This window comes from Miscanthus floridulus, chromosome 16, assembly GCF_019320115.1.
Source record: "Miscanthus floridulus cultivar M001 chromosome 16, ASM1932011v1, whole genome shotgun sequence".
Lineage (NCBI taxonomy): Eukaryota > Viridiplantae > Streptophyta > Magnoliopsida > Poales > Poaceae > Miscanthus > Miscanthus floridulus.
Genome location: NC_089595.1, coordinates 58,951,107 through 58,972,850, shown reverse-complemented (window position 1 = coordinate 58,972,850; position 21,744 = coordinate 58,951,107).

The following is a 21,744-nucleotide window of genomic DNA, read 5'->3' as shown; positions in this document are numbered from 1 at the left end:
TTTTATTTCTTTATGTCCCACAAAGACATTCAGATTGTCGATTAATAAGATCTACCTCTTTCTCGCAGCAGAGTATTCGAATGGAACCGCTTTTTCGGCTAGTATTTTTTATTATCACAACACTTCTTCTTAGACTGGACTACTTATCATTGCAAGGCCGCTAGGTTTGACTTCTGAAACTTTTTATTCGGCTAGGAACTTTCACTGCTGATGAGACTGCTTTTAGCGTAAATAAAGGCACGCTGTGAAAGCTCGTGTGAACTAGGTTTGCAGGCCTTTTGCATTCTCAAGAGACTTCTGCCTTGAACTGTTTTTTGCTATCAACTACTTATTGTTGTTATCCACAACTGTATTTGGGAGCAGGAAGCGCGGGTTTCAGTAGTCAAGCCGGAGAAGGACTCGCTACCCAAGAAAGCCTGGGCATCACTCCTGTAAAGCAGATCCGGGAAATGGACCCAACCAAGAGAGAAGACAGGGTCAAGCCGACGTCGCCCTTCCTCACCTGCCTGAATCGAATGAATATCTCCTTCGATACTAACTAATTCAGATATATGGTGCCAAGGCATGTAGAAGGATGCTTCGAATGTACTTTCTTGCTTTTCCTAACAATGCGAGTGTTATCACGATTTCTAGTCACCATGGGATGAATAGGAGGTGGAGAGGGGGAAGTAGAAGAGACAGGAGAAGTGGGGGAAGATGATTCAGTAGTAGGAGTAGTGAAAGGAGTAAGTACTTAGAGAGGGGATGAGGTTGAAGAAATGGAGCTGGTAATAGGAGAGACAGGAGAGGATAATTTAGCAAAGGGAGAGAAAAACTTATTCATTGAACACCACATGTCGACTGATGTACATCTGGGCAGACACTTGTGTCCCGTGAGCACATCCACTAACCTATCCAGCTTTACCAGTGAGAAAAACTACTACTACAAAATATGGTCCTTATCTGATAACAAAGTAGATTGGTCGATTTTAGTTTCAGTAAGCAATTTCTTAAAGGATCAAAATCATCAGAATTTCATTACCTTGAGAGTATAAGTTTGAACATTTTCAGACCCAAAAGAACCATCTCTATTGCTTCTAATATTCAAGAGATTCTTTGCTGATCTGCTCACCTACAATGGTTTGGGCCCAGTCATCTCTATGCATGGCATTTCAAGAGAGAGAACTGCAAGAAATCTCCTTTAAGAGATATGAACAGAATCGGATTTCTTTGAAGAGCTATCCGCGAATGTCTCTTCTTTTGTTTTTATATCAGAATGATATTGTTGAAGAGGGCAATGAGATTGCAGTAAAGGAGGATTACTTGCATTGATATCATCATGAGTGGATTGATTAATCAATGTATTGAGAGTAGATGGAGTAGGTGATCTATGAGAAAATAAGTGCTCAAAATCCATAGAGGACTTGTTGGGATAACCGCTCTCTCTCTATCTCAGTTGCTAAAAAGACTACCGGCTGGCGCAAGAGGGACTTTTCTCGTTAGCCGTATTCTATATTCATGCCGAGTTCATGTCTATTTTTCTAGGATATTTAAAAGTCATACCCGACCCGTAGACTTGTGAAAGCAGTAGCGTTAAGTCAGAGTTGATAAGGTATTTTTCTATGGTAAGGAAGGAGCTACTCATTCCGCGATTGACAAAGCTAGAACGAGCTCTCTCTTACTTAGAAAGAGTCTCACATACCTAGTAGATGTGTGCATTTTACCTATACCCATACCTCTTCTATCTATGCTCCAAGCATGATAGCAATTGCATTATGCTATTGGAGCTTATTTCTCACCCGCAATCGGCCCGAGATGGGAGTTGAAGGCAAGTGTAGTTTATAAAATTCCTTACATTGACGCATATCATCATGGGGAATCAAGTGAGTTCTTTAGCTCGATGGACAAGAGGACCTTTTCATTCTTCCCTCCTATCCTTCGGCGATTGAGAATCTAATTTAAGAAAAGAAACTTGCTTGTGGGACTCCGAGCGATAGCCTCAGAAACTCTCCTTTCTTGATCCTTTGCTTTACATCACCTGCCCTCTCGTTGTAGTCAAGGGAAGAAGAAGATTGGTGTGATAAGTCAGGCAAGACGTTGGTTTGAAATACCCTAAGTAAAGAAGGCATGCCCGAGCAATGAAAGAAACCTCTCAACTACAGCTTTGTGAGCCCAAAATCTTCAATCTTAGGTAAAAAATCACTCCCCAACCAACCCACCAAACTAACTCCATACGTTCATCATTCTGTACGCCTATCTTAACAAAGGGCTAGGCCCTCTAAACTAAGTGTCTCTTCACTAGAAAAAAAGTCAGTCCTGATCAAACCTATATGAAGGTTCAGTCTCTTTGCCCTCTGTACCGTACCTTGGTATTTAAGCATGTGAAGCTCTTTTACCAAAGATAGGGTAAAACGTGTAGTATCCGGAAAGCCTATAAGTTCTACCTAGTTGGCTGGTAGAGGTATTTCCAAAGTTCATCCTTTATTTAAAAGAGTCCTTTCTGCTAGTTAACTGTTCGCATTGCTACTGTCAAATAGGAGCAAGAGAGAAGAAAGAGTAGCTTGTAGAGCTGGGAAAATGTGCCGAAGAGAGTGGTTTAGGCTTCCGGGCTCACAGACTTTGTGAACAAAATCCCAGGGGAAGGCTTACTAAATAGAGGAGTAAAATAGGAAAAGGCATACCAAAGATTTTTTGAATGCCTTTTCTAGGAATTGATATCTTCCTTTTTTAGGCAAATATCTAACCACAGAAATAGGACGAGATGTCAGAGCTTTTAGGAAAGTATCATCCGAAGACGAAGAGGAATAGGGAAGCTGCTCTTAAGGGTTTGGGGCGTACCGGATAGCATTATTGAATTGATTATATTCGTAGAATGAAACGCAGGGCGTAGAGTGAGGAGTAGGTTGTCCTTGGGAAGAGAGGCTTTATCGGAACTACACCCGTAGAGGAACTACTTTCTATACTACATATCATGTGTTTTCCTAATGGTGGAATTGCCAAAGCTTTGGTCGGGTGAATCATTTCAGTACGAATACGGGGTATAAAAGATACCGGTTCTACTCCCTCCTAGCATAAGGGTTCTGAGACAACCTGTCCTTCTATTGAGCCTGATGTGGGTTCCAAGCATCATGATACGATAGATTTCATTGCTTTATACGCCGTAAAGGAGCACGTACTGGCCAACGAGCTCATATTGGACCTAGGAAAAAGGGAGCTCTAGCGATGTTCTCTAGCACTCGTTATCGTCATATCTCATATCAAAGCAATTGATTCGAATTGAATTGCACTTCTGCTCATAACCACTATGAACTGGAAAGGAAGGAAGCTGCTTTTGAGGAGGGAAACCATAGATTGCCGTACCGTATCTACAACTATAGAATGTGCTTTGCCTTTGCCGCTAAATCGTATTGTTCGTATTGCGCTAGGTCTTTTTCGCTAGGTTATAAGCTCGTCATTTCTCTATTCGTAGTAATCCATTCGTACGCTTCAAAAAGTCAACCTCCAAAGGAAGGAACCTATTTTTCTAGGAAGGGTTTAACTAGATGCAGATGAATCCTCTTAGATAATTTCTTGAATTTGCAACGCATTAAATTTCTCTATTTTGATTCACCATAGCCGCTTAGGGATAGCGTCGTTACTGTACTTGCTTTTCACTATTGCTGTTCTGCTTTGTCGTTATCCGTCCCTGGCCTTAGCATAATAGGAGGGTGCCTTTTTAGCGCAAGACGATGAAATAACAACCTAAGCTTTTTGGCATTAGCAAATTGATAAATCGAATAGATCCCCGGCCATTGGATAGGAGCATTGTCGTTACCGTGCTTAGAATTGATGAAATTAGATTTATTACTAAACCCAGGATATTCCTATTCGTAGGTGGTATACAATTACCCCTATCCCTATTGTTTTGATACATGGCGTATTGGCTTTGCCGTAGAGCTAGCTAAAGATCCATCTTTCCTAGATTAGTGATTACTTCAATCCATACCCCTATGGAATAACAAAAAGCAAGGGCAAAGGTGACTAGGAATCAATTGGAAAGCGGCTATCAGCTATGACGAAACCATACAATAATTCATAGGAACCCACATCGGATAGAGGGTCGTCCCTTCCTCTTAAGAGGTGTAATTATGTTTAGGGATGACATTAGATAATCCGAATCATATTCCTCGTGGGAATGGTCGCAAAATGCGAAGGATGACGCCTTGTCGAAGCTGGGGATCTAGATAGGTACCGATCTCGGTGGGGATGACCCTATTGAATCTATTGAATTTGTTTCATTCCTTTCATGTGCAGATGAACCTTGTCTGCTTTGGAAGTACCTTTGCCCTAGAGTGGAGGATTGTCCCGTGATTGAGGGATGGACTTTCTCTACAACTATTGCGAAACAAGACATGCAAATCCAAAACAGGGAAGTACGAAACTAAAGGGAAAGTCTATCGATGAACTCCCTAGTTCCTATGTTTGCTTTGAGGCAGTGCTAATTGCTAATGTGTGAACTATCACTATACTTTAATAGATTTGAATTGCGATAAATCGTATTTCACCCCAGAAAACGTAGTCAGACCCCGAAACTTCAACTTCAATCGAACCATTCGCCATTCATATACGTTATGAGCTCGAGCTTATGGAGATGTTAGTTGCCAACTCGAAATTCATGTAATCCGGATGGGAGCTGAATTGCCTACTTCCCCACTATTGTCTGTCCCAAAACTTGTTTCTCCCTGGACCCTCTCTTGTTTACTAGCGAATCCGGTAAATACTTTATAAAGGAAAGGTATGTCATCACAAAACACAGGTTCAACTCGGAGACCCGTCCCGTAAGCCTACTCTAGTCTTGCACATCCCATCCAGGCAAAGCAGTCTTCCCAAACTAACTAATTGTTTAATTAATACTAGCTATACTAATAGCTCTTCAATCTATTTATTGCTGCTTCATTGTCCTTTCCCTTTGCTCTAGCGTTAGTCGCAGGAATCCCTCTTGCGTTAGTCATAGTCATCTATTCGTAGAAATCATAGGAAAGATCGTGGGAACCTACACCATACCTTTCATAGTCAATACGATTCAACCAAAGCCTTAGAAGAGGAAGGAACCCGAAGCAAAGGAAATAACCTCTTTCTCTTCGTCCCTAGATGCTGAAGAATCCTCATTCTAATCCTCCTATTGAATAACAAAAGAGGGTGCCCTTGAAGGTGCTGTACTAGAAGTAGGCTATTTGCCGTAACCAGATAGCATGCATTAATCCCATTTCCCTTAGGAAGCAGAGTAGGATAGGAATAGCTTGCTATGCTCGAGGATAATATGCTTGCGTTAGGTAGGAATGCGTCTCAACAGAGCTAGCGTTGGGTAGGAAACCGTTCCCGGATCTGGATCTTGGATAAGCCAGGGAAGAACGTCTATAGCTTAGAAAAGGTCTAGGAATATCTCTATCATATTAATAGCTCGTATCCTACCTATAATTATTAGCTAGCGCTAGGGGGTGATTCGCTTCGCTAGGGTAACTGATCATGGGCATTTCCTTCCAAATATTATACTATCTTCGAAAAGTCAACCGTTCCCTTGACAAAGCAAGCGAAGGGTATTCCAAATCAACTAATTCTTCTCTAATAGCACCTCCTCCTGTATCTACTATTGGTTGACTGAAAAACCAAAAGCAAGGCTATCCTTCGTTGCACATCTTCTAAAAAGATAAGGGCTTGGTATCGGGTCAATCGAACAAGCTTCAGATGTAGTTCCTCGAAATCCTTTGCTTTCTTCAAAAACAACCTATATTCATTCCATCGCATACCCGTTTTATTGAATGCTCCATAGTCTTGCTTGGAAGAAGAGGGGGTGATCCTTTGGGAAAGGAGCCGAAGCATAGGAGATAGGTAATAGGAAAGTAACACTTGAGGATGGAAAGGGTAATAGGGATTAGGGAGAAGAGAACCAATTCCAGTGCTTAGGACTCACATTTTCCTAGTATGGATTCATATTACTTAACTTGTTATCTTACTTGTCTATAAAACATGAACTTCTTATTCTAAGTAATTTTATATCTCTAGCCAGAAGGTCCGCATGATGTCTCTGTTCTGTGACTATAAGGCCATATTGGTGTATTCATATTTTGATCTTCTAGTAGGAAGGTATGGTTGGTCTAAGCTTAAATGCCTAACTAATGGTAGTGGGCAGGACGGAAATGAAAAGCATGGTCTTTAAACATAGATGTTGAAATCAAAGCTAGACTAAGCAATAAAGTACCTCGTATTTTCCCTTCTGCTTCTGGCTGTCCTTCTACAACTTGTCCTATAGCAGTACCTTGACCAACTCCAGGCCCAATAGAAGCAAGCCCTATGGCCAATCTAGCAGCAATAACGAAAGCAACAGTAATTAGTGGATTCATGGTGAGTTCCTCGTATAAGCAACTTCCATCGATCTGCTTTCGAAAAGTAGCCAAGCGGTGTTAGGTTTCTAGCCTACGGGCCAGTCTATTCTAGCGCCTCATTCTTGACATCCTCTACCTTTCATGCGTGGGTTGATTGATCTATCTATCTTGCTATTTTGGATCATCCAAAGATTGGGGATAATCAGGATCCCTTGCTTTGGTAAGGCAAACCTTAGCTATTGTCCGAGAAAGCCTCTCTTCCCCGAAGAGAGTCTTCCTCTTCACTTTCTATGCTTTACTTTCTTTACTTCAATAGCCTTACTGGACATACCATACATATAGGACTGACTGGGCTTAGCAACTAGTTATGTCCCTATTGGCTCCCCTAGATCTAGTATGAAGCTAAGAAGGCCAAGGCAAGACGAATCAACTGAAAAAGAGGCCGCCTTGTTCTCCTAATTAGGTAAGTCTAACTACTTATTAGCAAGATTTGTAGGTTTTGCAAAGTCACTAACTAGTCTTCATGAGCTTGTAAGGATCCCATGCGTTGATCAATGCTCAAGGAAAGGAATGAGGAAGCACCTTTCTTTGATACTCTTCTATGATGAACTATTAAGCATAGCTCCATGCTCTTCAAGTCATGTATCACTCCTTTCTTCTCCCCAGCTAGCTCTCTTCCTCCAACGAGTTATCTTCCTAACCTGCTTTCTAACCGATTGAGGGAAGGTTCTAAATGTATTTCCCTCCGAGGGCCTGGTCGATTCAGCGTTGGATCTTGAAATGCAACTCGCGATTGATAAGAAACATGCCCTTCCCCGATACAAGTCTAAATCATTGTCAAGTACTAGATTCCTTCCTGGTTGTCCTTACTTACTATATGTGATATCTGGGAATTCCTCCCAAGCTCTATAACTAGAATATTCATTTATGGAGTTGCCTTTGCCAAGAAAGTTTCCTTTCTTCGATGAACCCCGTTCGTGATAGGATACCCTGCCTGGGCCTCACACTTCCTCGAAACCAACCCATAGAAAACCACTGGCCCTTCACTCCCTACTATTCTTCCTTTAACCTGCAGTTCCTTCAACAATGAAGGTTGGACTTACTGACTTGCCTCTCTGCTCAACCAACTCACCTGCTCGAGCCTACTTTTGAAAGTGCATCCTTTTCCTTGGGCGAGGCCCTTCATCGATAGACTTTCCTACGAGACACGAGCGAATATACGTGCGCCAATACCTACGATTCCTAGCCAATGGAATGAAATTCTAATCCTCATCCTCATACCAGCTACTATACCCTTTTTCAAATACTAGCTTTCCCTTTTGCCTCCCCTTCATGGGTAAGATATTTTCTATTCCCAAGACTAGTACGCGTACGCTATTGATATTCCTTGCGCAAGAGTTATTCCTATCCTTTCATCCAAAGCTTCCTATCGGTTCCTGAGATTCAAAGCATCGACAAAGAACATTCTATAGTTTGATTCAGATTCGTCTGCATCTAGGGCCGAAGAGACAGAGGTTTTTTTTCCTTTGCTTTGGGTTTGGTACATGGCTAATCCCTACGGATATCATGGCTCTAACTATTCACAGAAAAAGAAAACACATATAACAGGGAGTTAGCCAAATCATCCTTATTTGATAAGATAAGGCAGATGGTATGATCAAATTACGTATTATACAGAGTGTTCGCCCTCTAAGAGAAGCCTAATGATGAAGTTGTAGGACATTTTCCTCGTTTCCCCCAAGAAAGACCTATCTCAGACAGAGCTGTATTCGGTATATCATATACCTATCCCCGGTAGCTAGATTACGTACAATAACAACTACTCTCCTAACTGCTCTACCTACTACTCTTACTTATTAAACATTTTCTATTTACTACCCCTTCTTTCCATAGTATTTTCCTAAGTCACAATCCCTATTCTCATAAGAAAGGAAGGATCACTTACCTTGGTTAGTGATAAGAGAACAGATAAGAGTGGAGAGTTACCGAAGTGACCTGCTACTCCATATCGGCATATAGGAAAGGCACACTACTTCTCTTCTTTTGCCTACTTGTTTTTCTGCTTGCTAAGCTGCTTGTGTTGTTCGCCTCGGCCCTACTTCCTTTCCGTAGTGACAGAAGTGATGCAGGCCCTCATTAAATGAATCCACCTTTCCCAAAGGAGTCAAGCCTTTCTTTTAAAGTTTATATCTATAATGTATTTGTAATCAAGGGATAATCCATTTTAGAAATAGGTTTCTAATTGGTATTCTTCTTTCCCCATGTCAGTAGCTTCTGTCGTTCCCTTTCACAACCCATTCCAACAATCTATTCGTCATAAGCCCTTCTAGCAGCAATCCAAACCTCCATCTGCATCTCCCTAACAGTCTCTGCACGTGGATCTCTTCTACTAGTGATTCAATTGGGGCCAATCCTACCGCATCCACTTCCTTCCATCAATTAGTGGAATCCCCAAAAGTGGAAGAAGTTCTTAGCGCTAAATACCTTCTTTGCAAGTCGTGGTCCCACAATGGACCAAAATGGCCATCAGAAAGCAGATTCATTTTCTGATAGAAAAAGCCACTTTCTCGATTCAAGATCTCTGCTTCCTCTCCTTATTTGGATCATGTGCATTTTAGCCTGATTTCTATTTCTAGTTCTAGACTCCTCTCAAACTAGCCTTTTTGAGGGCTTGCTCATTCAAACTGGGATTGAATATTCATAGTCTCAAATCAACTACTTTTTACTAGGTTTCTTTACTCCACTTTCACTCTTCCAGAAGTGAGGCTAAGACGGAGGTTAAGACATAGGCTTGTCAGGCTCACTCACCTCCTATGCTTTGTTATAGCCCACGTAGGGCTGCGTATAACATAAATTGAGACGTAAGCTATGGGCTCCTATTGTTAGCTTGGGAAACCGAAAGCACTTGAGTCCTGGCAGGTGCCTAAACTCCTTTGATCCATTCATTGATAAAGTAGTCTTTGTGGACAGTTTACCTTTTGAATCGACAGCTAGCTTTCCTAGTCCAAGGAAGAATGCCGAAGAAAGGAAAGCCATCGGGAGAGTGACTCATGTAGTTCAGTTCGATGGAAGGTCGGCTTTGTCCAAACAAATCACTCCTTATAGAGGCGAGGGGAAAGAAAAAGATCAAGAACGTCATCGACTCGATCAGCTACCTTGCCTATTCAAGCAAACTATCGGGGACAGCTTACCTTAGCCAGACCAGACAGATAATACAGTTCAACCAACTATGTGCTCTGAGCTGTTCCTTTAACCCAGCCTCCTCCCTAGTTTGGATAACCATTCCTAGTGACGGGTTCAGTGAACCAACTAATCCTTGCTTTGCTATTCCCCATGGATCGTACTTTGTTGCTTGGCCATCAAGTGTAGTGACATACTACAATGTTGAGGCTGTCCCTTATAGAGATAAGAATGAATGAAAGAAGGAAAGTTGGTTGTGAGAATGATTTATTGTACGTAGTCTTTCCTAGGACCATTCCAACAGGATGCTCAGAGGTGGGTGGAGAAAAAGCTCAAAAGGGAGTTTGAACTTCCTGCGCTTTCAGAGGATCTAAATCAGTCTTCATCCTTTCGCTTTTCCCTCGCAATAAATATGTAAATTCGTTTCGCAGAAATTAAGAGATTTTCGATCTCCTCGAAAGAAAATGAGTTCGATCAGCAACACCGGTCTCCGCAGCACCAGGATAAAGACCTTCTTTTTACCCATAACCTTTCTCTGCAGCATTGGAACCAAGATCGGGCTTGGCATAGTTACGAGGTTCCCGTTCTATTTAACTAACACTAACTGAAGCTAACCGGAAGCTTTCTTCTCATGCGACTCTTGGATCGAAAAGAGGCTGCTGGACTGGACCACGGCTGAAACAAATATTCCCTATTATCCGATACCTGATCAGTTGGTGTGGACCAGTAACCCTGAATCAGGGCTTGGGCAGTCGCTCTATATGCGAAAGAACGTTCTTGCTTTCACTACTCACCTTGCCCTTTTGCCCTTTCCGGACCGCTACCTGGGTTTCCAGTCATTTCAGCTACTGCCAATATTTTAGGAGGAAATAGCCGTTGTCCCTGGATCCTTCTAGTCAGGGGAGAGCCTTTATTACACCTAGAAATAAGGTAACGGGGCACACCATATCCTCGATATTTGAGGGCTTGGAAGCAGGCACTGGTATCGTCACTTCAGCTTTAACCTGGTATAAAGCGTCTAACTGATCGATAAAGAAGCATTGCGCTTGTCAAAGGAGTTCAATGCTCACTAGACGCATAAACAGAACTAGATAAGATAGTCTTACTTAATTGAGTATATCAAGATGTGCATCGCTTACTTTAACCCTCATACCTTGCTTTAGCAGCAGCAGGCGGCTTACACTACGTATAGGCCTGATTCCAAGGAGCGCAAAAACCCTGATTCATTCTTCAAAATAGTCTTTTGAACTCAGTTAGAGGGAAGATGTCATGACAAACCTAATAGTATAGTGAAGTTCGATGACTATGCTCATAAAACTCTTCAAGGGTATTGTTTGTCTGGATCCTCTACATCAGTTTACACCTCATAGAGTATTCTCTAACTCCAAAAGCTTGTAGGCCAGACAGGGTTGACTCTCGAGAACCCTATGGCAATGATTCTCTGGTTAGCCATCAGCCTGCCTGTATTGATATCTTGCTAGATAAAGAAAGGGAAGCACTAACAAACACCTTGCCATTTTATACAGTCAGATGCTATGGTTAAAAGGTCATCTCTACTCTGGTGACCCATTGGATAATAGCTCTACTAGACGAGACAGACTCCTTAGTGAGCTGTCAACTGCTCTAGCTCTTCTCTAAAAAATAGATCGACTTGTCACCTTTAGTTATCATCTACCTTCGACCCACCCCTTTCCTTTAGGTTATGCTCTCCATTGTATGGCTATTGCTCTGTTTCTAGCTTCAAAAAAAGGATAAGTAGGAGTAGTAGGCGGAGCCGGACCGACCCTAGGTGAGTAAGCAGGTTGTGTCTCAATCTATTGACTAGGTTGATCCTCTTTGAGTGTTCAATCTATGGTTTCAGGCTTCGGGCTCATTGCTTTTATGCTCTTCGAGGTGCCATATTGATAGCCACCTTCGGCTTCTCATCTAAAGGGGAAGTGAAAGATGGGGGATAGGGTTTTCCCCCACGCGGGATGCCTATGTTCCTATTCAAATGAAAGTAGACGTCGCAAGGTGATATGGTTTTTCTTATCATTTCATTTCTTGCTAGTTCTTGTGCAAAGTGTCAACTGATTGGAATTCAGCGCATGGCGAAAGGTAAGGGGTTGAGACCTACGCTCAATGTGAGTCTGTCTTGACTGGTTGGATAGAAAAAAGAGTTCTTGATGAGTGGCCTTACTAGGAGGAAACCGTTATGATACTGAATGGAGTCACTGGCTGGTCTTGATTGCCCAAGACCCCTGCAAGAATAACTAGTAAAAGCGGTCTGTCCTCCAATTCATCGATTCACTGCCCCTACACCAAAGGTTCCTAGAATGTATTGAATCATACCGAGCTTTTTTCGGTCAACACAAGAAAGAACAATCTAGAAGCGCAATGGATGCTGAAGATTCGAGAGAGAGTGAATTGATCATGGTACGAAGCTAGGCCCACTGCTAGATTCTTGGTGGTTGACCACATGCTCCCCTTTTAGAGTGTTCTCTGGAGCCCTCTATTGGGATGGTGACGGTCTTTGCTATACCAAATCCTCTGTTTTTGTCCAGAGTCCGCCAGGAAATAATATTTCATCTGCAACATAAGTTTGAAGTCGTCTTCTACCCGTAAAAGAGATAATTTCTGTACATGAGTTAGCTTTACAAATACATACATGTGCAGAACAATATCTGTAATTTCAAAAATCACAACCGTCAAGATCGCAGTTCACAAAGCACACCAACTATATGTGACCCCTATACAGACCAATGAATACAAGGAATAAGATAAGCCCCTGGCCCGACTACTACTACTGTATTCCTCTCCACTCTCCTCGTCAGTTCGAGCCCGGCTCGCAACAAGGCCTTTGGTCATATCATATCTCGGCGCCTCCCTTGACATGTTATAATGCATCTATAATTTAAAGATTAGTGTCCCAAACCCTGGTCCACCTGAATTCCATTGTGTGATCAGAATACGCAAGCTAGAACGTTGTTGAAGCAAACATATAGGTAGAGGTAGCTTAATCACTAAATCAAAGAAGCCAAGGTATCGAAGGAACATAAGGTTTCCAATGCTACTAGGTAACTCCAAAAGGTTCCAATTTCCATTTCCTAAATCGTTTGTTTGGAGGTTGTAAAGAAGATAAGTTGACTCAGGCTATTTCTTCAGCTTAGAACTATAAACTTTTAGGTACCTTTTGTGCTTTAACATGTGAATAGCATCCGGCAAGCAATATTCGTCTCTTCCAGTGCTAGAACATGCAAGCAAACCTTCTTTGAATACGAAAGAATGCTTGTTTTAAGGCAATGCGAGAGCTTACCAGAGAACAAAGGAGAGTAATGAGTTGATAGATAGGAGGCAGGCCCAATGATATTCAATAAAGGATAGACCGAATTCCGTCCGTATAAACATAATTTTGATTTTCTTGTAAAGTATTTCTTTTATTTTAGAGGAGTCTCTAAAGAATATTCATCATCATCTCTAAAGATAAAGGTGAGTTCCAGCAGAATGTCTATTGAACAAGAGCACAGCGAACTTCGAAATAAGATAAATGCTTTCAACTTGCATGCATGTCTTTAGCCCATCGCTACCGCTCTCTATCCTTCCAACATTAGCTGACACATGAGTATCTATAGTTCATCCTGACCCTTCGCTACCGCTTTCCTTTAACAAGCTACTCCGCCTTGCCAACGCTTGCCTTACCGCTTGCCAGCAAATAAGGTTATTTTCTTTTTAGTATTTGCTATTAAAAAATCCATGAATTCGGTCCAAACAAGCAACGGATTGAGCAACTAGCGCGAAAGCCGTTGCGCGTTAGCGCATCCTCTTGCTCGGTTAATCGAGTTTAGGATTGCCAATTTGATTGGAAATTCTCTGCCGCTCCCTTCCGTCAATTGCTATACTTGCTTTAGAAAATACCTAGCATCGAATTTCCTTTCGGGAAGGGAATGCGATGATAGGGATTTTCGTAGGTAGATTGTGAAATGACTGACCATTTTTTTTAATCCTGAAAGCAGGGTTACATTAGTCAGCCTCAATCTTACAAGCAAGCTTGACGTTTAGGTATGCGTATGCCTTCCTTGCTTAAGGGAACCATTCAGGTAAAGCTTGTTTTAAACCTGAGGTAATACCAGCCCGTCCTGATATCGTGATACGCTTATTTCGGGATATTATTGTTTTTGATTGTTTTATTCCTGTATTGCCTTTTTGTTATAACCATTGCTTTTGAGATAGAGTTTCCTCTCGGGGAGGGAACTCTATCGTTCTAGAGACAGATATTCTTTCCTCTCGGTACTTAGATTTTTATCTAATCTCTCATTCCTGTTTCCTTTGTTCTGCCGACTACATTGATTGGATACCGTTGGGCCTGCCTGCGCACTAAGTATACCGATTATCCTTTAAAGCCATTGAATTGCCTTTGCTCGTCCCTTTGATTCAATCCTTCTTCTCCTCGAAAGCTACAACTAGAAAATAGATTCTTATTTGCCGGTGCGAACCCTTCTTTTGAATAACAACCATTGGCAAGACCAGCAAAATCCGAATACTAATCCGAGGACATCCCTACTTCAAAATGCTGTAGTTCCTCGAAATCCTCTACTAGTCATTGGTTTCAAAGCAAAGGTATCCGGTATAGGGGGTCGTGGGCAGGTTAGTGTTTCATTTCGATAGGTGATAGTGGTATACCCAAACCATATGGTATAGGTCTTGGAAAGGAAAGTAAATCAAGTCCATCTTACAGGATTTCTTCACTTGCTTGGGCTTAAGCGGTACCAGTACCCGGAGAATAGTTCAATTCTCTTTCTCCACATGACACCCTTGTGTTGTCAAACTAATGAATCCCTCTCCGCCCCTGCTCCGACAAAGCAATAAGAACTAGGGTATCCACCCACCCGCCAGTTCGAATAGCCGGTTTCCTCCCCTTCCGCTCAAGCTTAAGGTTCTGGGCTACGGCTTCCGGTTCCGTATTCCGATTCGTCTTCGGATAGCATTAGAAAATCCCTTTCATGCCTTGCCAATACAACTATTATTTTTCTTAGCCGAGGAGCCGAAGCAACAACCTTATCTACAGCCGTCTGCAACTATCAATTCGTAGTCATATATGTTTCGTACGAATATCGCTAGCCCTTATACGCTAGGGATATCCTTCAGCTTCCTGCTTCCGCTTCTTCTATATCTGATTCAACCTTAGCCGAGGAGCAAGAAAACGGATGTGCGAACAGAGAACCTCTTAAGGTCTCTTACAGAGAAGATTCTTGCCTGGGTCTTCGGTTCCGATGTTAGTCCAGTGGCAGTTGCCTGTCATATAGTTGGAGTCCTTCTTCCAGCGAGAGAATTGAAAAGCAAAGTGAAGTTTATCCAGAAGTTGACCCAAGTTTTGTCTGCTCGTGAGAAGACGGAAGAGGAACTTTCTGAACTGCTCGGGCAGGGTCACCAGTTGGCAAATAGCATTCGCGCCTCCCATCCGCACGTGAGAACTTGGAAAGCTCAACTGGGCTCGAAGCACACTTTCGCAGACTGATCTGCTTAGACTTCGGGCGTTGGGGCTTAAAGGGAAACCACGCAAAGCTCCGGTGATCCACTCTATTCTATGGCAACCTCCACCTCCTGGATGGATTCAAGTTAATACAGATGGATGCTCGAGAGGTCAGCCAGGACCATCGTCATGCGGAGGAATCTTTCGAAACTGCAGAGTGTACATGGATGCTTTGCGCTTTCGTTGGGCAGCGGATTCGCATATCAGGCAGAGTGGGTTGGGGTTATGACGGCTATCGCTATAGCACACTCCAAGGGCTGGAAATACCTCTGGATCGAGTCAGATTCAACATATGTTGTTTTTTTATTAATATTAATAAGTCAATGGCATCTAGGTAAATTGCTTACTCTTGCTGTGACTAATAGTTGGCCTATTCGCCAACTCGATGTAAATAACGCGTTCTTGCATTTCTTGCAGGGACTGATGAAGTATTCATGGAACAACCACCTGGGTTTGAAGACTTTTTTACTCCTGATTATGTTTGCAAGTTGCATAAGCCTATTTATGGCCTTCGGCACTCGTGCTTGGTATAACGAGCTTCGTACCTTTTGAGTATCTGAAGGATTCAGCATCTCACATTCCTCATTGTTTATACTTAACTCCCCATTTTAGGTTATTTATATACTAGTTTATGTTGATGATATAATCATCACTGGATCCGCAGCAGCTGAAGTGAATGCTTTTATCTCTACTCTTGCCAAACGATTCTCTATAAAGCCAGCTTTCTTATTTCCTTGGAGTTGAAGCTCACTACACTGCTAATGGCTTGTTCTTATCTCAAAGGAAGTATATCAGTGACCTCTTGCATCGACTTAACATGGCTGATGCCAAGGCTGTCTCAACGCCTATTGCTACTACTGAAGTGCTTAAATTATCAGATGGCTCGCCACCGGCTGATCCAAAATTATACCGTCAAGCTCTTGGGTCCTTACAATATCTCTCTTTGACTCGTCCTGACGTCTCCTTTGCCATCAACAAGCTCTCTCAGTTCATGCATTGCCCATCCACACTTCATTGGTGTGCTGTAAAACGCCTCCTCCGATATCTAGTTGGCACTCTTGACTAAGGTCTCTTGCTCCGTAAGAATTCTCCTCGCACTCTTCACGCATTTGCAGATGCCGATTGGGCCGGTGATCCTAATGATCGAACTTCCACTTCAGCTTATGTTGTTTTCCTTGGAGCCAATCCTATCTCTTGGAGTTATAAAAAGCAAAAGACAGTTGCTCGATCCTCCACCGAAGCCGAATATCGGGCCATTGCCTCCACTGCCGCTGAATGCTAACACCCTGGTGTCTCCTAACGCTATGATTTCTAAGAAACCTGAGTGTTCTCTGAACTAGGTGAACAATCCATGGCGATAGCATGAAAGGGCCTCGTCATTGCTCATCCAGTGAACTACATTAGCCTGCTCATGTGGAGCAGGATCTTGCATAACTCTTTCAAATTAAAGGGTTAACTCTTCTGCTTTGTATTTCTCCCCCACCCCAGTCCTTGAAGACCTAACAGTCTTCTATGGTATGGCCAAGTAGTCTAGATATGGAAAATAATTAGGGTTAGCGAGGGCTCCTGCCAATCTACGAAAAGAGAGTAGAGACCACTCTGAGTTTGCCGTAGGCAACCCTTTCACTAAGAACATTTTCGCCATTAACAAAATGCCACTATTCCACAATGCTTCTTTGATTTATGTGTAGGAGCTGTAGTAGTGAAGAAAATGGAGGGAGAAGAAAGAAAGCGATGTGACACGAGAATAGATCACATTCAACAGCCAGCCATGCCATTAGATAGATCCGCTTTGAGTCTTCTACAGGATGAGATCCGCTTGGTCTTGTGATAGGGGCTTGAGGAGGAAGAAGAGGGGATTTCTAAAAAAGAATGAATCTCCTTATTTATAGGGAACAGGACGTGTGACTTCCTCAAACGAAACAAATGTGGCTTTTGTGATAAGGCAAATCCTTTGTTTGGTACAATCAACATATTGAATCTACGCTCGCTCGGCTCGGTGCTAAATGAACTCCTTCATTGATTCTAGGAAGTCCAGGGTTGGTACCGCTTCTTAGTGAAAGGTAGGCTGTTAATGATAACCGCTTAGTCAATATAGGTTAAATGCAACGACCAATTGACATATAGTACTGTGCTTAATTAAGTTAAGTTCGCTATTCTAGTGCGATGTTCAGTTCACTGTCTCCACTCCACTATTCTTATTATATTACATAATAACTTGCCTCTTCTTTAATTGATTAGAAAGCTGGTCAATAAAATTCCCCAGTGGTAAATCCATTGAGTAGCAGCTCGTATCCAAGGAAAGAGTGTGTTGCAACTTCTTTCAAAGACTTTCCGATGTAGTCGCGTAGCTATTGCTTCTGTTCCAAGAAAGCATACGGATGTTTCTTACTTCTATGTTCTGATTGAGCTAAATCCTGGGTTGTTATGGATCAATGCTAAAGCCATCCTTGAGAACACAATCCCTAGCAATCAATTCTACTTAGTTCAGCTATTCAGCTTTCCAAAGGGACTCACCTACATTCTATCCGCAACATACTGGTATCCATATCTTTTGTTGGGAATATCTGATTCGTACTGGTAACTGAAGAATATTCGAAGCAGCCTTATCCGATCCAAGTCTTATCCATATCTACTTCGTACCTGCTCCATTTTGCAAAAGTCAGCCCAATAAATATCTATCATGATTTGTGTAATTTAGCCTCAACGTCCATAGAATAAAAGTGAAATAAAAAGCGTCCATGGAGCGCCTTAGTGGAGCAATGTTTCCTCAATGAAATCCAATTTGTGCTTGAGATGTGCAATAATGTATCAAGAACGCTTCAATTAGCTTCATCTGGTTCTAACCATTGATAGGTGGATAACTTCCACCAGAGTTGTAACACCCCAGGTGTTTATCACCAGTTAAGCAATGGGTTTGAGCTCAAACATGACATGTCAAGTGGTAATCAAGGTGTCAAGATCAAATCTACATGATGGAGCTCCAACTTAAACTTGGGCCACACATAATTGCTTACATATGGACCCTTGTTAAGATTATGCAGAGTAATGCTAAACATGTTTCTTCCATGTACATTACATCCACATGCATCCATCTAGACCCGTGGAAAAGTTTCATGAAGTTTGGAATAAAAAAGTCACATGAAATGATAAGTCATATCTTTGCATGAATTGCTTTATCAAGTGGATGGAAACCTATGAAGTCAACCAAACCTTGGAACCTTGCTCAACAACTCTAATTGAACTCTACAACAAAAGTTATGAAGGGTTCGTGTTGAGCAAAGATGGAGAAAATATCCGAAAATCAAGGAAACCCTAGATTCTATAGCAAAAAGGGCTTTGCGTTGACCGAGAAATAAAGTTGACTTCTGGACCAGATATGAGGTTTGACCAAAAATGAAAGTTGAAGAAAAGTTTGAGTATAACAAACTTTGTTAAAGGACCAAGTCATGATTTAGCTTCCAAATAGATCAAAATAGTGCTCAAAGTATAAGAGAAAAGCTGAAATCAACCCGACCGTGTGTTGTAGTTCGGATTTCACCGACATCGACGTTGACATCCCACGTTCTCCAAATTTTGTTAAGCAACATGAGTTGGTCCAAAAATAAAAGTTCAAGGTTATGTTATGGAGAAGAGAATGCAAAAAGTTGCACTAAGGTTGATCGAGTTTCGACCTCCAAAAGCGAGTTCCGTGATCGCTGTTAACATATTAACACTATCATCTTGGAGCTTAATTATCTGCTGTTACAGAGCTCAAATGACTTGGCACCCTTAATAAGAAATGTAGAGCTGACCAAGGTGAGCAAACTTCATTTTGGGCCCATTGTTAAATTCAGCCTAGAAGCAGCCCAAATTGACTCCCCACGTCGACCATACCGTCGCCCGCCACGTGTTCGGTAAAATGCCTCAAGGGGCGACGCGTGCCCAGTGCGTGGCAGCCATGCGGGAGCTCCGCCCTCCACCATTGCCGCGCACCGCTGCCGCTGTGCCCTGCCACTGTCGCGCTCCTGCTCCTCCATAATCGCGTGCCCGAGCTCCATCTGTCCCCCGCTCACTCCCTGCCCTCTCTCTCGGTCCCCTCTCTCGCCCCCTCTCCTGGCTACGCGCGGACGCCGCCATGGCCGGGCCTCCCGGCAGAGCTTCTCTCAACCACCGCCTAGCCCCTCTGTGGCGCCATGCTTTGCTGCTCGCTCCACCCCGTCGCTCCCCTTCTCCCTTCTCCACCTTGGCACGCGTTTCCCTAGCCACAGTGAAGACCGGAGCCGACCTCCAGCCGGCCGCCATCGTGGCTGGCGAGCAGCGCCGTGGCCAGCGCCAAAGCCAGCCATGGCTTGGCCGGGGCATCGGGCCATGTGTAGGTGCGTCCAGCCTCCAACCTGCTCCCGCACCTCTTCCTCGCCGTCGACGGCAACCTCACCGGCCGGCCGACGACCTCCGCTGTCGTGCTCTGCTGAGACTCCGTGAAGAAGAAAGAAGGACCACGCCGCGTGAATAGAAAGCTTTTCCAGGGGGTTTTGTGAAGAACTAGTGACTCCAGTGAACAGTGCCGAAAGGATCAATTTGTTCGTGTTTAATTTGTGTTTTCCGCAGGGACCCCCGATGCAAGATTTCAATCCCTTTTTCTCTGGTTTTTACAGATTTGAATGCTCCACTTTGAAAATTCGTAGTAATTTGTAGAAAACTCGTAAAATAGTAAATGAGGACTTTTTGGGATCCTTCTGAAATTATCTATGTACTCGATCAATAATATTACAAGTTTTAGTTTAAAGGTTTAGCTGTAAAAATAGATTTAGGCAGTTAGGTTCTTAATGCTAGTCATGTCTTGTTCTTTTTATAACTGCAGTTATTTTACAAAATTAAATGTGAAATTTTATGGAGTGTTTACTGATGTGATTAGTGATGTCTGGTAAAAAATTTCAGTATTTTAGGCTTGATAGTTTAAGATCTATAAAAATAACAAATTACCTATATTGCCTTACCACTATTCTAAATAGGTCTGCAAGATTAATTAATTGGCTTAGTTAGGTTATGAATCATGACTTGATGATAATACATGAGTTGTAGTACTTTTATTAAGCTTTTCAAAAAGCTAAATATCATAATTTTGGTTAAGTAGATCTTGAGTTATACTTGCTTAAATATCAGTGGCTGTTTCTGCCCAAACTCTGACAGGGTTACCTTTTGGTATTGTGGGGCCTTCTTAATAGTAGAATTAGCTTAGGTGTTTACAACAAAGTTGTTTAGAATTTGATAAGCTTTCTAAAAAGTCTAGAACCACATTTATTGGACATGTATAACTCTATTTATAGCTGTTTTAAAGTGGCATGTCAGTTTCTGTCTATGTTTTGGACAGAGATGCAATTATTGAATTAATTGACCCTTCTAACTGTAGAATCATCCTAATATGAGAATAAGAAAGTTGTAGGTAACTTCCTAGGCTTTTCAAAAGTTATGGTTCATTGTTTGTTGGGAGGTATAGAACTCTAGTTGTGCTTCTCTGAAGTTCCTATTAGTTTTCTGTACCACTGCTGTTGGGGTTGCAATTGCAGTTTTGCTTGTGCAATTATTTTCGTGGTGTAAATGATGTTTGCTATGGTTGTAGTGAATACAAAAGTTGTAGAAAATTTCATGATCTTGCTTGTCTTCAAATTGTAAGGTCATAGGCCAGATAGTGTAGGAGTTACATGACTTTCAAGTCTCCTGTCAGGTTTTGATTGTATTCTGAGCAGATCTAAAAGATGCTAGTGTTTGATCTAGTTATGATTTGAATGAGCTTTTGGTGATAATAACAAAGTTGTATAAAATTCCATAAGCTTTCCAAAATGTCTTCTTGCAAGTCATTTGGATTTGTGTAACTCCAGTTATAGCTAAATCTTGTAGCTGCTATTTGCATGTCCAAAAATTGGCAGATTCCAATTATAGTGTTTGCTTGTATATTGTTAAGTGTGACTTATGCCTTGAATGATGACTGAGTTAGAGCACCTGAGATCTTAGTAAACTTGTGTCATGCTTGGTGTGGTCGTCTTCTTTGCCATCTTAGCATGATAGATTGTGTGATGTTTAAGTTAAGCATCGCAAAGTACTTAAGTGTGTTAGTGTAAACTATGCTTGTCTTGCTTGCTATTTTGTGATGCGTCTCATGGTACTATTCTTTCATATTTATGCACTTGCATATTGCATCTCATCTAGGTACGCTAGATGCACCACATGGAGGATGAGATGTTGGAGCCAAACCCAAAGACGGTGTTTGGTGGATATATCCCGAAGATGGAAGGACTAAGCAAGTGTTAGGACCGGAGATGTCACCCATGATGGTGCAAGCTAACTGAACTGACTTGTGTCGGATCCCAGGCAAGCCCTGGAGCATATAAGCCTCCTAATTTTGAAATGCAGTTACAGTATTATTGTTACATATATATATTGTTGCATTAAGTTTAGGTGTTGGATGCAAACACTTGCTGCAATTGGTTATCCAATCCTTGTTCCAGATATTGATACCATGAATCCTATGTAGCTCAGGCTCGTGTAGGCTTAGCCCTGCTTAAACATGGTAGAAGTCAGGTGATTTCCTGTCACCTGCGAGAGATAGGAACATATATATGGCACGGTTGGCTATATTTGCTATCGTGGAAAAGAACCAGTCTTAATTTGAAATGAAGACCGGACGGAGGCTTGCCGGTTTGCAGTGACTCCGTCTGTGTCGATTAAGGACTG